We start from the raw sequence: 12337 nt of genomic DNA on the forward strand, positions 1-12337 counted from the left end.
ATATATATTATATTATATTATATTATATTTAGCAGAAGGACCTGGCTTTGCACGGCTATATTTCATTTTTTGTTTCTTTGTGTCGTAAAAAGATATCAACAGTTTCCCCCATAACAGTGACCTTCACAGTGCCTGCCCCTTTAACAGTGACCTTCACAGTGCCCGCCCCTTTAATAGTGGCCCGTGCCCCCCATGCATGTAGAAGTGTATTTGTCCCGTCATACGTCATATGAATATTTAAGGACCGGCGAACTGCTAAAACCTGTGATCAGTTGTTATGGCAACCTGCAGTAGACCTGCGAGCTTCTATTGGCTTATAAGGGACATATGACCGTGTAAATTGCAGTTCAGATTTAAAGGGGTGCTGCAGTTTGTTTAAACTGATCTATCCTCTGGATGGATCATCAGCATCTGATCGGCAGGGGTCCGACACCTGGGATCCCCGCCGATCAGCTGTTTGAGAAGGCAGCGGCGCTCCAGGAGTGCCGTGGCCTTATCACTGTTTACCGCAGGCCCAGTGATGTCACGACTAGTATCAATGGCCTGTGCGCGGCTAAGCACGGTTCATTTGAATTGAGTTTGGCCCTGCCCAGGCCAGTTGATACTAGTCGTGACGTCACTGGGCCTGCGGTAAACAGTGAGAAGGCCGCGGCGCTAATCAATTTAATCCTGGAGCACCGCTGCCTTCTCAAACAGCTGATTGGCGGGGGTCCCGGGTGTCGGACCCCTGCCGATCAGATGCTGATCTATCCAGAGGATAGATCATCAGTTTAAACAAACTGCAGAACCAATTTAGCTGAAAGGATTGCTGGCTTCTATTGGCTAATGCAGGTCATTTTTGAGGAATATCTCAGGAACGGTAAGTCCTAGAGAACTGAGACCCGGTCTAAAACCTTCCTGGACACCTGATGTACCTGTGTGCCTAATTTGGCGAAGATCGGTCCAGTTGTTTAGCAGAAAGACCCGACTTTGCACAGGTATATTTCATATATTTTATTTTGTTTCGTGTGTCATAAAAAGATATTGTCAGTTTCCCCCATAACCTTGACCTCCACAGTGCCCGCCCCTTTAATAGTGACTTCCACAGTGCCTGCCCTTTTAACAGTGACCGCCCCTTTTTAAGCAGTAAAGAAAAATAGCTGGGTTGTTATGGAAAACTTGAGTAAAACTGTGTTTATGGCAGTTGGGATTTGAAGAGAAAGACTTGAAGGCTTGTATTGGCTAATGTAGGTCATTTTTTGAGAATGTCAGAGCTCAGAGCTGAGACCCGGTCTAAAACCTTCCCGGACACCTTGTAGATCATCTGTCTAGTTGTTTGGTCGCGCATAAAGAACGTCTAGACAGACAGACAAACTGATATATATACACTCACCTAAAGAATTAGGAACACCATACTAATACGGTGTTGGACCCCCTTTTGCCTTCAGAACTGCCTTAATTCTACGTGGCATTGATTCAACAAGGTGCTGATAGCATTCTTTAGAAATGTTGGCCCATATTGATAGGATACCATCTTGCAGTTGATGGAGATTTGAGGGATGCACATCTAGGGCACGAAGCTCCCGTTCCACCACATCCCAAAGATGCTCTATTGGGTTGAGATCTGGTGACTGTGGGGGCAATTTTAGTACAGTGAACTCATTGTCATGTTCAAGAAACCAATTTGAAATGATTCGAGCTTTGTGACCTGGTGCATTATCCTGCTGGAAGTAGCCATCAGAGGATGGATACATGTTCTCATTCTGTTTACGCCAAATTCGGACTCTACCATTTGAATGTCTCAACAGAAATCGAGACTCATCAGACCAGGCAACATTTTTCCAGTCTTCAACAGTCCAATTTTGGTGAGCTCGTGCAAATTGTAGCCTCTTTTTCCTATTTGTAGTGGAGATGGTACCCGGTGGGGTCTTCTGCTGTGGTAGCCCATCCGCCTCAAGGTTGTGCGTGTCGTGGCTTCACAAATGCTTTGCTGCATACCTCGGTTGTAACGAGTCAACGTTGCTCTTCTATCGGCTTGAATCAGTCGGCCCATTCTCCTCTGACCTCAAGCATCCACAAGGCATTTTTGCCCACAGGACTTCCGCATACTGGATGTTTTTCCCTTTTCACACCATTCTTTGTAAACCCTAGAAATGATTGTGCGTGAAAATCCCAGTAACTGAGCAGATTGTGAAATACTCAGACCGGCCCGTCTGGCACCAACAACCACGCCACGCTCAAAATTGCTTAAATCCCCTTTCTTTCCCATTCTGACATTCAGTTTGGAGTTCAGGAGATTGTCTTGACCAGGAGCACACCCCTAAATGCATTGAAGCAACTGCCATGTGATTGGTTGACTAGATAATTGCATTAATGAGAAATAGAACAGGTGTTCCTAATAATTCTTCAGGGGAGTGTGTATATATGCCTGAATTGTTACATCAACAAATATATGTACAAAGATAATGATAGGTTGTGGTGGCTCACTCGTTAATAGTTATGGTATGGTGCTGCAAGCTCATATGGAGGGAATCGCCCTACCCTCTAGTGAAAAATGAATTTAAAATCGAAAAATGAGCGGGCACTCATACACTTGGCAACCAAATTGAGATATGCAGAAAGTATTTATTACTATATCCCCATAAAATCAAATCATAAAAATATGATAAAAACAGTACAATAAAAATACAATGACATGTATTAAAAACAATCACATATACTAAATAATCGGTATAAATCGATAATATAAATCGCACCGAAGATCTTCAAGTTGTATACCCAGACTTTCTATATAGTTTTACAGAGAGAGGTATTTCTTTTGTGTCTCTATCCCAGATTGGGACGGTGAATATCACTTAAGATGTTGCAGATACATTAACCATGGAAATGCAATATGTTCGTGTAGCGTCCAAGGAAATCTAGTGGTATTAGGCTTAAAGAGGACCTTTCACCGATTATTACACTATGAACTAAGTATACAGATATGTAGAGCGGCGCCCGGGGATCTCACTGCACTTACTATTATCCCCGGGCGCCGCTCCGTTCTCCTGCTATGCCCTCCGGTATCTCTGCTCACTAAGTTATAGTAGGCGGAGATTTCAGTCCCCAAGTTATGGTAGGCGGAGTCTGCCCTTATTCTGCTCTAGCTCTGGCCAATCGCAGCGCAGAGCTCACAGCCTGGGAGGTTATTTTCTCCCAGGCTGTGAGCTCTGCAATGCGATTGGCCAGCGCTACAGAAGAACAAGGGCAGACTCCGCCTACCATAACTTAGGGAACGGAGATACCGGAGGGCATAGCGGGAGAACGGAGCGGCGCCCGGGGATAATAGTAAGTGCAGTGAGATCCCCGGGCGCCGCTCTACATGTCTGTGTAGTTAGTTCATAGTGTAATAATCGGTGAAAGGTCCTCTTTAAAGTCTCTTATAACATTTCCTTTATAAATAGAGGTAAACTTTTGATCAATGTTCGGCTTACCATCTAGTGTCCTCTGTCTCCCGGTTGCTTGAACGGAGCTTTCAATATTTGCCGGCTTGTTTAATCGCTCCTTGATGCAAGCTAGTTTGAATCCCGCGGGAGTTCACACTCTGTTCCGCTATTACCTTCGGTACAGTGTTCAACGACAAAGATATTTAGTCCTTTCCTGTAAGAGTTTTTCTGTATGGCCATACAGTTATATCGGAGGATTTTCAATGCAGGTACATCACTTATTTCACCATACGCGTTTCGGGTAGATTCGCTCTCCTTTCCTCAGTGGTCGAGTGTCTGCCTGCCTAACCTCCATCTTTATCCTTTCTTTAATTGCATCCAAAATCACAAGCACCTGCTCTTCATGCTGTTCCCAATTAGTCAAGGGATCATCCTATACTGTATTTTCATCATTTCTCCCTTTGCGATTTTCATGCGTTTTTTTTTGGGAACATATGCGTTTTTTTTTGCCCAGGTGTCCCAATCGGTGCGATATACCTCTGTATGTAATATAAACTTTATATCTGATTGCTTACATTAGGGCTGCACGATATATCGCAAAAGTAATGGAATCGCGATAATCGGCAAATGCGGTTTGGCGATTCGGCCGAGCCGAAAATGCCGCGGTTATTATATATGAAGGGGCCCCTATTGATAAAAAAAAGTCCTCTGTCCTATTACAGCCTCTGTACTTACTTTCACAATGAATGCATGCACTGCACCGACGAGCGGGAGCGAGCGAGGCAGCCGGCCGGCCGGCGCGGGACTGACGTCACTTAGTCACGCTCCTGCTTCCTGAATTAAGTGGGAGGAGCGTGCCAGTGACGTCAGTCACGCGCCGGCCGGCTCGCTCTCTGCCGCTCTCTGCAGTGTGAGTGCATTCATAGTGAAAGTACAGAGGCTGGCCATTTTATGAATAGGAGAGTTAACACATGAAGGGACACATGGGGCTATGAGGGGGACCAGCATAAGATGCTATATGTGTGTCTTATGCTGGCCCCCCTCGTGGCCCCATGTGTCATAGCACACATCCCCCATAACAGTGCCCTCCGCAGGTCCCCCATAACAGTGCCCTCCGCAGGTCCCCCATAACAGTGACCTCCGCAGGTCCCCCATAACAGTGACCTCCGCAGGTCCCCCATAACAGTGACCTCCGCAGGTCCCCCATAACAGTGCCCTCCGCAGGTCCCCCATAACAGTGCCCTCCGCAGGTCCCCCATAACAGTGCCCTCCGCAGGTCCCCCATAACAGTGCCCTCCGCAGGTCCCCCATAACAGTGCCCTCCGCAGGTCCCCCATAACAGTGCCCCCCGCAGGTCCCCCATAACAGTGCCCTCCGCAGGTCCCCCATAACAGTGCCCTCCGCAGGTCCCCCATAACAGTGCCCTCCGCAGGTCCCCCATAACAGTGCCCTCCGCAGGTCCCCCATAACAGTGCCCTCCGCAGGTCCCCCATAACAGTGCCCTCCGCAGGTCCCCCATAACAGTGCCCTCCGCAGGTCCCCCATAACAGTGCCCTCCGCAGGTCCCCCATAACAGTGCCCTCCGCAGGTCCCCCATAACAGTGCCCTCCGCAGGTCCCCCATAACAGTGCCCTCCGCAGGTCCCCCATAACAGTGCCCTCCGCAGGTCCCCCATAACGGCGCCCTCCGCAGGTCCCCCACATAACGGCGTCATCCGCAGGTCTCCCACATAACGGCGTCATCCGCAGGTCCCCCACATAACGGCGTCATCCGCAGATGCCCCACATAACGGCGTCATCCGCAGATGCCCCACATAACGGCGTCATCCGCAGATGCCCCTCATAACGGCGTCATCCGCAGATGCCCCACATAACGGCGTCATCCGCAGATGCCCCACATAACGGCGTCATCCGCAGATGCCCCACATAACGGCGTCATCCGCAGATGCCCCACATAACGGCGTCCTCCGCAGATGCCCCACATAACGGCGTCCTCCGCAGATGCCCCACATAACGGCGTCCTCCGCAGATCTCCCACATAACGGCGTCCTCCGCAGATCTCCCACATAACGGCGTCCTCCGCAGATCCCCCACATAACGGCGTCCTCCGCAGATCCCCCACATAACGGCGTCCTCCGCAGATCCCCCACATAACGGCGTCCTCCGCAGATCCCCCACATAACGGCGTCCTCCGCAGATCCCCCACATAACGGCGTCCTCCGCAGATCCCCCACATAACGGCGCCATCCGCAGATCCCCCATAACTGTCATACCCAGCCGCGTCAGCGGCTCTTATGGGAAAATCCAAGCAAATAGACCTCTAGCACAATTCCCTTAAAATATCGCATCGCACATCGTTATCGCAATTTTTAGGGCCCTAATCACAATCGCACAAAATTCCCATATCGTGCAGCCCTAGCTTACATTATAAAATCCCATTTTTCATGATAATAATGACTAAAAAAATAAGTATCCTTAATCTTAAAATACACATAAAACACAAACATAATTGTGGCTTTTAAGGAATTTAAGGAATTTGAAAGATTAGAGAGGTTTGATCTAGAAGCCAAGGACGCGCCGATAAACGGCCTGGCATGCGACGTGCCGTCGGCTAAATATTCAGGACTCCTCATTATCAGCTGGAGCTTTTCAATACAAGATGTTGGCAGATTGACTGGGTCAATTAAAGAAAGTGACCCAGCATTGTGCTAAGAGAATCAGTCACTTATTTATGTTGCCCTTAGTTAGGACACCATAAAACTGGTGACAGGTTCCCTTTAAGTGATTTTGAACTGGTATACCTGCTTACTATTCTGCATAATTCTGCCTAAAGACGCTTTTCTTTGTGCTGGCACAATGCACAAGGATCCCACTGATACTTTAATGTGTCCTCTCCTGGGAAACTCTGACAACCACTTGCATCCACTTCAGTTAGAATGGTCAGGGTCATTTAACATTATTCCATTGTATTCTTTGTTAGGTGCTAGAAGTTGAAATGACTGTCAAAAAATATTGTGCCATTTTGTTAATTAGGGCCTGTCAACATATAATGCTGCCTTAAACTGGGACACATAGTGTGCTGATGCATTTGCTTTAAAGGGGTTGTCCGGGTTCAGAGCTGAACCCGGACATATCCCCATCTTCACCCCTCTGGCCCCCCTGGTATGAGCATCGGAGCATTTCATAATTGTTGTGAAGAACTGGATTGGATCTTTTTATCATTTACTGTATTTTTCACCCTATAAGATGCACCTGCCCATAAGACGCACCTAGGTTTTAGAGAATAAGAATATTTTTTTTTCATCAGCTTAGATCCCCAATGTTAATCAGACTTCACAACAGACCCCCAATGTTAATACCACAGATCAGACCTCCATGTGAATGACCCCCATGCTCAGATCAGATAAAAAAATAAATAAAATCAACTTACCTCTTCTGTTGTGGATGCCGTCGCCACATCTCAAATACAGCGCTCTTTTATCTGTTATGTGCTGTGCTGTGAACAGACACTCACAGCATGAGGTGACAGCGTGCAGATGTCCTCACACTGTGCGCAGTCACAGCACAGCGAGCGGCCGAGGACAACGAAGAGGAGTACAGAGCCCGGGGAGCGCTGTATTTACTGCTTCCTGGTCCTCCTGTAATATGGTATATAGCAGGGCTTGACAAAATTCCTTGGAATCTAGGAGCCAGCTAAAAAAGTTAGGAGCCCCCCCCCCCCCTCCCCTGTATTAAAATCATTAGTGGGCAGTGCGCCCCGCCCCCGGTATTAAAATCATTGGTGGGCAGTGGACCCCCTCCCCTGTATTAAAATCATTGGTGGTCACTGTGCCCTCCAACCCCCCCCCCCCCCCCATCATTGGTGGCAGCGGCAGTTCCGATCGGAGTCCCAGCAGTGTAATGCTGGGGCTCTGATCGGTTACCATGGCAGCCAGGACGCTACTGAAGTCCCGTCTGCCATGGTCAGTTACTCTTCAGTAATATACTTACATGCGCTGTGGCCGCCCGACGCTCCTTGTAACTCACAGGTCTGTGCGGCGCATTGCTTATGCTTATAGCAATGCACTGCACAGACCTTTGACGAGTTACAAGAAGGAGCGCCGGGCGGTCACAGCGCATGTAAGTATATTGCTGCAGAGTAACTGGCAATGGCAGTTGGGACTGCTGGGACTCCGATCGGAACTGCCGCTGCCACCAATGATTGGGGTGGGGGCGCACTGCCCACCAATGATGGGGGGGAGGCCGCCCCCTATCGTACCGCCAGTCGCCACAGTTCTTAGAAGGAGACGTGCAGCAGCGATGAGGAGCCTGAGCTAGTAGCGGTCCTCTTTACTGTAGTCTGGGGCGGGAAGCGTGAGGGGCGGGCCTAGTAGACGCGGACTCCTGCATTATTCTGCGTCTACTCTAAACTGCTGTTGTGCTGGGCCTATTTTCAAGCAGGGGCAAATACCCAGGCGCCAGGACAAAATTCCTGGCGCCTGAGATTTGTCGTGCATAGGAAAGCCTTAAAGAGTGCACATGCGAATTCACCCCCTCCTCAACTGCTTCATAACCTATCATATAACACAAGACAAGGGGATTGGTGAAAACAAAGTTGGCAATACCACTGTTATTTCTTGGACCTTATAAATGTACAACTTGAGGCGCATGACCCAAATTGTGACACCACACCTCCTCATTCAGCTAGCAGAGTGTTTCAGGGTGATTTTTGGATTAGATTTCTTCAGAGGACCCAGCTGCACAGCCATTTCCACACCCACCGATGAGTGGCCAGCCATACAGCCGTTCGGGCTGTGATTCGTCCATTGCCACACCTTTTATTAGGTGAAGGGTTGTGATTCCATCTCTCAATTTGCTTTTAGGACAAAAGGCAAGCTGCACTTTCCAGTGCCATTTTGGCCTACATTTGGCATCTGGCCATAACATTTCTTTTGAAAAGAAGGTAAAATTTAATAAGGGATCGTGTATTGTACTTTAGCTACATTCCACATTTGAAAAGCATGAACAGGAGATGTGGTGTCAGACTAAACTATAACTTTTTTTGATATTATCACTACATTTTTTGCATATTAAAGAATTTTGCTTTGAACACAACTGTCCTCCCTCATCCTGGTAATGTAGAAGCTTACAAATTACATAGAAACATAGAATGTGTCGGCAGATAAGAACCATTTGGCCCATCTAGTCTGCCCAATATACTGAATACTATGGATAGCCCCCGGCCCTATCTTATATGAAGGATGGCCTTATGCCTATCCCATGCATGCTTAAACTCCTCCACTGTATTTGCAGCTACCACTTCTGCAGGAAGGCTATTCCATGCATCCACTACTCTCTCAGTAAAGTAATACTTCCTGATATTACTTTTAAACCTTTGCCCCTCTAATTTTAAACCTATGTCCTCTTGTAGCAGTTTTTCTTCTTTTAAATATTCTCTCCTCTTAAAGTATAACTGTCGTATTTTTTTTTTTTTTTTTTTGGAGTATTAGATTGTGGTGATTAATATCACCTTGGTGGCCCTATTTCAACTTTTCACTGTGTATTCAATTACCCCTTAATTCCACATTTTTGTTCCCTGTACTGCCTATTTTTACCTGTGCTTAAAATTGGGTTGCTAGGCATGGTCCGTCTATCTGTTGAAGGACGGAGCACCGCAGCGTGCAGGGTCACATTACTGACAGCCAGGGACTGTAAGTAAATGATTAAAGCCAGGTCCTCCCCAGCAGCTGATAACAGTGCCTGGGCTGTGTGCACTTCTCCCTGTCCCTGCGCTTGGCAGACGCTCCCTCACTCAGCAGAGCTGGAGAATGCAGAGTTGGAGCAGCGCACAACAGGGAAGGGAGATCTGCCATCTGCTCAGTGTATAAATGAAAGCAACATGTGGTAAGAGGACCCCTTTGTGCTGCAGGAGATTAACCCTTTAGGGGGGAGGGCTCTGGTACTGACACTTTTGGGGGGCTATTGTTACTGGCTAGTGAGGGCAGGCGGGATTAGCCTCAGGGTGAGGGCAGTGGCGGCCATCTTAACTGAATAGTGAAATTGCAGTTTTATGCAGACTGGTTGCTAAGGGCTGAATCTTATTAAATATGGGCTAAGTCAGTCTAATAGTAACTGATTCTGGAATATCATGTTATTAGTAACTACAGATATGAAAATTGAAATTGGGGTCTAAATGTGACAGTTATCCTTTAAGTGTGAATGCCGTGACCCGGATTTGAACCGGGGTTGCTGCGGCCACAACACAGAGTACTACCCACTATACGATCACGGCTACATTCGCGAGCCGAACCTACAATCTTCTGATCCGTAGTCAGACGCGTTATCCATTGCACCACTGGCCCTGCTTTTTTTTTTTTATTAGAGAATTACATCAGAAGAAATCAGATTTGTTTTAATGTGAATTCCAAAGTACTTAGGAGGCAAATGCCAGAAGTTCTTCAGTTAATCTAGGTAGACTACAGACTGACTGACCATACATTTGGAATTAGGAGTACCTCTCTAGCCATCTGATAGATTTTTGTTCTTTACCTTATCCTGCATTCTATGTATTGGTCTAGTTTAGCAACATTTCAAAGCTAGATTGTACCCATAAGATGTAAACTAGACCTTTTTTTTTATTTTTATTTTTTGTTTGGTGATCACATTTTCAGTTTGGCCACATGGATTTACTTGTAGAATAAGTATCTCCTGTAAACATTTTTGTAATGCCAGCATTCCATATCTGCCAGCATCTTCCAGTGGGCAGGGCTGCTGGAGTACTCATTCCTCCTTCAGCTCTGTGGTGCTGGCAGTTTCTTCTCCGCCGGCATCTTTCCTCTGCTGGTACAGCCGCTGGAGTGTGTTCATCTTCCTGGACCCTTGTTTCTGGCCATCCTTGCCTTCTGCCTGCTAGTGGGGTACACGCATTCTCCCAGGCACTTAAGTGCCAGCGCCCACAGCCTAGTCTGTTCCCAGCTAATGACTTTTTTCCCTGGGATATTTAAGAAGCCTTCCCCTATGGGGAGGTGTTTCGGCAATAAGTTTCCTAGAGTGACTTATCCATGCCATTCTGAGATTGTTTTTTCGTCACATATTGTACTTCATGACACTGGTAAAATGAAGTAAAAAAATTTCATTTCTATTTATAAAAAAAATACCAAATTTACCAAAAATTAGTAAAAAAATAGTAAATTTCCAAGTATCAATTTCTCTACTTCTATAATACATAGTAATACCTCCAAAAATAGTTATTACTTTACATTCCCTATGTCTACTTCATGTTTGGATCATTTTGGGAATGATATTTTATTTTTTGGGGATGCTACAAGGCTTAGAAATTTAGAAGCAAATCTTGAAATTTTTCATAAATTTTCAAAGACCCAATTTTTAGGGATCAATTCAGGTCTGAAGTCACTTTGCGAGACTTACATAATAGAAAACACCCAAAAATTACCCCATTCTATAAACTACACCCCTCAAGGTATTCAAAACTGATTTTACAAACGTTGTTTACCCTTTAGGTGTTCCACAAGAATTAATGGAAAATAGAGATACAATTTCAAAATTTCACTTTTTTGGCAGATTTTCCATTTTAATAATTTTCCAGTTACAAAGCAAGAGTTAACAGCCAAACCAAACTCAATATTTATGGCCCTGATTCTGTAGTTTACAGAAACACCCCATATGTGGTCGTAGACCGCTGTACGGGCACACGGCAGGGCGCAGAAGGAAAGGAATGCCATACGGGTTTTGGAAGGCAGATTTTGCTGGACTGTTTTTTTGACCCCATGTCCCATTTGAAGCCCCCCTGATGCACCCCTAGAGTAGAAACTCCAAAAAGTGACCCTATTTTAGAAACTACGGGATAGGGTGGCAGTATTGTTTGTACTAGTTTTAGGGTACATATGATTTTTGGTTGCTCTATATTACACTTTTTGTGAGGCAAGGTAACAAGAAATAGCTGTTTTGGCACAGTTTTTATTTTTTTATTTACAAACTTCATTTGACAGGTTAGATCATGTGATATTTATATAGACCAGGTTGTCACGGATGCGGCGATACCTAATATGTATACCTTTTTTATTTATTTATGTAAGTTTTTTTAAACAATGGTTTCTTTTTTGAAACAAAAAAAAAATCATGTTTTAATGTTTTCCATAGTCAGAGCCATAATTTTTTCAGTTTTTGGGCGATTACCTTGGGTAGAGTGATTTTTGCGGGATGAGATGACTGTTTTATTGGCACTATTTTGGGGTGTGTGTGACTTTTTGATCGCTTGCTATTACACTTTTTGTGATGTAAGGTGACAAAAATTTTTTATTTAGCACAGTTTTTATTTTTTACGGTGTTCATCTGAGGGATTAGGTGATGTGATATTTTTATAGAGCCGGTCCATAAGGACGCGGCAATACCTAATATGTATACTTTTTTTATTTATGTACGTTTTACACAATAATAGCTTTTTTAAAACAAAAAAAATTATGTTTTAGTGTCTCCATATTCTGAGCCATAGTTTTTTTTTATTTTTTGGGCAATTGTCTCAGGTAGGGGCTAATTTTTTGCGCGATGAGGTGACTGTTAGATTGGTACTATTTTGGTGGGCAAACGCCTTTTTGATCGCTTGCTGTTGTACTTTTTGTGATGTAAGGTGACAAAAAATGGTTTATTTAGCACACTTTTTATATATTTTTTTTTTTACGGTGTTCATCTGAGGGGTTAGGTCATGTGATATGTTTATAGAGTCGGTCGATACGGACGCGGCAATACCTAATGTATACTTTATTTTTTTTTCTATTTTATTTTTTTTAACTTTATTTGGGGAAAATGACGTTTGTTTATTTTTACTTGGTGGGGGGGGGACTTTTTGTTTTAACTTTTTTTTTTTTTTTTTTTTTACTTTTTTTTTTGTCCCACTTTGGGACTTGAACTTTTGGGGGTCTAATCCTTTACAATGCA

At 45.2% G+C, this 12337-nt stretch overlaps 1 protein-coding gene and 1 non-coding gene across 5 annotated transcripts in view; one reads left to right on the top strand and one right to left on the bottom strand.

Moving 5' to 3' along the window:
* The window catches only part of MYO1B (myosin IB), a 325313-nt gene that overhangs the window by 141475 nt on the left and 171501 nt on the right, over positions 1-12337 (top strand). The gene's annotated exons all lie outside the window — the stretch shown is intronic.
* TRNAH-GUG lies at positions 9603-9674 on the bottom strand. Its single transcript has one exon. It is a non-coding gene; the product is annotated as a tRNA-His (tRNA).

The sequence above is a fragment of the Bufo bufo genome, chromosome 7 (genome assembly GCF_905171765.1).
Source record: "Bufo bufo chromosome 7, aBufBuf1.1, whole genome shotgun sequence".
Classification (NCBI taxonomy): domain Eukaryota; kingdom Metazoa; phylum Chordata; class Amphibia; order Anura; family Bufonidae; genus Bufo; species Bufo bufo.